The sequence below is a fragment of the Schistocerca cancellata genome, unplaced genomic scaffold, assembly GCF_023864275.1.
Source record: "Schistocerca cancellata isolate TAMUIC-IGC-003103 unplaced genomic scaffold, iqSchCanc2.1 HiC_scaffold_847, whole genome shotgun sequence".
Taxonomy (NCBI): domain Eukaryota; kingdom Metazoa; phylum Arthropoda; class Insecta; order Orthoptera; family Acrididae; genus Schistocerca; species Schistocerca cancellata.
The window spans coordinates 1-3012 of record NW_026046858.1 but is presented as its reverse complement, the minus strand read 5'-3'; the positions used below and the strand labels follow the sequence as shown (position 1 = coordinate 3012).

Below are 3012 nucleotides of genomic sequence, written 5' to 3'. Positions count from 1 at the left end.
GTTGGCACGTGCGCTGTGCTGGGAGAGTTCGCTTCGGCACCCACGTGGGGCCTTTGCCCTTCTGTGGCGCTGGCGTTGGAGCTGCCGGTCACCGTAGGTGGCGCGTGTTGTCTCCCGCCGGCAATGCCACGACAGCACGCTCCCGGGCCTCTGTCGGCAGCGGCAAGCTCAGTTGGGAGCACGGGTGGTCGCACCTAAAGCGTCTACTCGCCTAACTCCGGGCGATTGCGCCTCTCTCGAACCCGACCAAGTACTTAGGACGGCGCTGCGCGCCGCCGGGACCTGAGAGGTTTTCGAGGTGTATTGTGCAGGGGAGCTCAGCCTCCTCCTGTTTGCAGAATAATTGAGCGGACGCTTGCGTGTTCGCGCGGGCCTCTGGGACACACTCCCGGGCGGCCGGCTGCTCAGCTCTAGTTGACGCAGCTCCCTGGTTGATCCTGCCAGTAGTCATATGCTTGTCTCAAAGATTAAGCCATGCATGTCTCAGTACAAGCCGCATTAAGGTGAAACCGCGAATGGCTCATTAAATCAGTTATGGTTCCTTAGATCGTACCCACGTTACTTGGATAACTGTGGTAATTCTAGAGCTAATACATGCAAACAGAGTCCCGACCAGAGATGGAAGGGACGCTTTTATTAGATCAAAACCAATCGGTCGGCTCGTCCGGTCCGTTTGCCTTGGTGACTCTGAATAACTTTGGGCTGATCGCACGGTCCTCGTACCGGCGACGCATCTTTCAAATGTCTGCCTTATCAACTGTCGATGGTAGGTTCTGCGCCTACCATGGTTGTAACGGGTAACGGGGAATCAGGGTTCGATTCCGGAGAGGGAGCCTGAGAAACGGCTACCACATCCAAGGAAGGCAGCAGGCGCGCAAATTACCCACTCCCGGCACGGGGAGGTAGTGACGAAAAATAACGATACGGGACTCATCCGAGGCCCCGTAATCGGAATGAGTACACTTTAAATCCTTTAACGAGTATCTATTGGAGGGCAAGTCTGGTGCCAGCAGCCGCGGTAATTCCAGCTCCAATAGCGTATATTAAAGTTGTTGCGGTTAAAAAGCTCGTAGTTGGATTTGTGTCCCACGCTGTTGGTTCACCGCCCGTCGGTGTTTAACTGGCATGTATCGTGGGACGTCCTGCCGGTGGGGCGAGCCGAAGGCGTGCGACCGCCTCGTGCGTGTTCGTGCGTCCCGAGGCGGACCCCGTTGAAATCCTACCAAGGTGCTCTTTATTGAGTGTCTGGGTGGGCCGGCACGTTTACTTTGAACAAATTAGAGTGCTTAAAGCAGGCAAGCCCGCCTGAATACTGTGTGCATGGAATAATGGAATAGGACCTCGGTTCTATTTTGTTGGTTTTCGGAACCCGAGGTAATGATTAATAGGGACAGGCGGGGGCATTCGTATTGCGACGTTAGAGGTGAAATTCTTGGATCGTCGCAAGACGAACAGAAGCGAAAGCATTTGCCAAGTATGTTTTCATTAATCAAGAACGAAAGTTAGAGGTTCGAAGGCGATCAGATACCGCCCTAGTTCTAACCATAAACGATGCCAGCCAGCGATCCGCCGCAGTTCCTCCGATGACTCGGCGGGCAGCCTCCGGGAAACCAAAGCTTTTGGGTTCCGGGGGAAGTATGGTTGCAAAGCTGAAACTTAAAGGAATTGACGGAAGGGCACCACCAGGAGTGGAGCCTGCGGCTTAATTTGACTCAACACGGGAAACCTCACCAGGCCCGGACACCGGAAGGATTGACAGATTGATAGCTCTTTCTTGATTCGGTGGGTGGTGGTGCATGGCCGTTCTTAGTTGGTGGAGCGATTTGTCTGGTTAATTCCGATAACGAACGAGACTCTAGCCTGCTAACTAGTCGCGTGACATCCTTCGTGCTGTCAGCGATTACTTTTCTTCTTAGAGGGACAGGCGGCTTCTAGCCGCACGAGATTGAGCAATAACAGGTCTGTGATGCCCTTAGATGTTCTGGGCCGCACGCGCGCTACACTGAAGGAATCAGCGTGTCTTCCTAGGCCGAAAGGTCGGGGTAACCCGCTGAACCTCCTTCGTGCTAGGGATTGGGGCTTGCAATTGTTCCCCATGAACGAGGAATTCCCAGTAAGCGCGAGTCATAAGCTCGCGTTGATTACGTCCCTGCCCTTTGTACACACCGCCCGTCGCTACTACCGATTGAATGATTTAGTGAGGTCTTCGGACTGGTACGCGGCATCGACTCTGTCGTTGCCGATGCTACCGGAAAGATGACCAAACTTGATCATTTAGAGGAAGTAAAAGTCGTAACAAGGTTTCCGTAGGTGAACCTGCGGAAGGATCATTACCGACTAGACTGCATGTCTTTCGATGTGCGTGTCGTGTCGCGCAACACGCTACCTGTACGGCAGCAGCCGTGCGCCGCGTGCGGAACCACGCGTGCCTCTCAAAACTAACGGACAAAATGTTGTGTGGTACGAGCGCTGAAGCTCTGGAGCGGCTGGCCTGCGGCACCTGGCGCCTGGCGCCGGTTTTGAATGACTTTCGCCCGAGTGCCTGTCCGCTCCGGTGTGGAGCCGTACGACGCCCATCGGCCGTGAGGCCGTTGGACACAGGAACGCTGGAACAGGGGCCGTCAAACGCCTCAGTCCCGCCTATGCAACTGTCTTGAAAGAGACAGTGGAAACTAAATGAAAAAGATCACCCAGGACGGTGGATCACTCGGCTCGTGGGTCGATGAAGAACGCAGCAAATTGCGCGTCGACATGTGAACTGCAGGACACATGAACATCGACGTTTCGAACGCACATTGCGGTCCATGGATTCCGTTCCCGGGCCACGTCTGGCTGAGGGTCGGCTACGTATACTGAAGCGCGCGGCGTTTGTCCCGCTTCGGAGACCTGGGAGTGTCGTGGCCGCCTGTGGGGCCGGCCGCGTCTCCTTAAACGTGCGATGCGCGCCCGTCGCCTGGCGGTTCGCATACCGGTACTTTCTCGGTAGCGTGCACAGCCGGCTGGCGGTGTGGC

At 55.5% G+C, this 3012-nt stretch overlaps 2 non-coding genes across 2 annotated transcripts; both read left to right on the top strand.

Moving 5' to 3' along the window:
- Positions 1 to 424: 424 nt before the first annotated feature.
- Positions 425 to 2333, top strand: LOC126147142 (small subunit ribosomal RNA). The gene has a single exon (XR_007530019.1). It is a non-coding gene; the product is annotated as a small subunit ribosomal RNA (ribosomal RNA).
- A 354-nt stretch (positions 2334 to 2687) lies between these two features.
- LOC126147122 (5.8S ribosomal RNA) lies at positions 2688 to 2842 on the top strand. Its single transcript, XR_007530002.1, has one exon. It is a non-coding gene; the product is annotated as a 5.8S ribosomal RNA (ribosomal RNA).
- The last annotated feature ends 170 nt before the right edge of the window (positions 2843 to 3012 follow it).